The 436-nt window shown below is 19.5% G+C and overlaps 1 protein-coding gene across 1 annotated transcript in view; it reads left to right on the top strand.

The window, feature by feature from the left end:
• LOC107625711 overlaps window positions 1-436 on the top strand; it is an 11,554-nt gene that overhangs the window by 8,317 nt on the left and 2,801 nt on the right.

Raw genomic sequence — 436 nt, 5'->3', positions numbered from 1 at the left:
ATAAAATTAAGATTTAGGATTCTCAATATATATATATATATCTAAGTTTGACCTACAAGTAAAATATTGACACATTGCATAATAAGTGCTTGTTTGGGTGCCATTATTTTGATAAATTTTTTTTTAATGAAAAAATATCTTTTTTTTATTTTTTAGAGTGTTTGGTAAATTTCTAGTAGTAAAAGTAAAAGCATTAGAAAAATAAAAAAAAAACTTTTTTTTTGAGAAGATGTAATTTACATCTTTTTTTAAAAGATCTTTTTCTCTTAAAAAAAAGATATTTTTCATGTAATAAATAAACAAAAAAGTACTTTTATATTGTTATACCCAAACATAATTGATAGATAAAAAGATATTTTTGCATGAGATACCCAAACATAAAATTATTTTTACTTTTCCATAAGATCTTTTAAAAAAAGATAACTCGAAAAAAGAT

The sequence above is a fragment of the Arachis ipaensis genome, chromosome B02, assembly GCF_000816755.2.
Source record: "Arachis ipaensis cultivar K30076 chromosome B02, Araip1.1, whole genome shotgun sequence".
In the NCBI taxonomy this organism is placed as follows: domain Eukaryota; kingdom Viridiplantae; phylum Streptophyta; class Magnoliopsida; order Fabales; family Fabaceae; genus Arachis; species Arachis ipaensis.
This window is presented reverse-complemented; position numbering and strand designations above follow the sequence as displayed.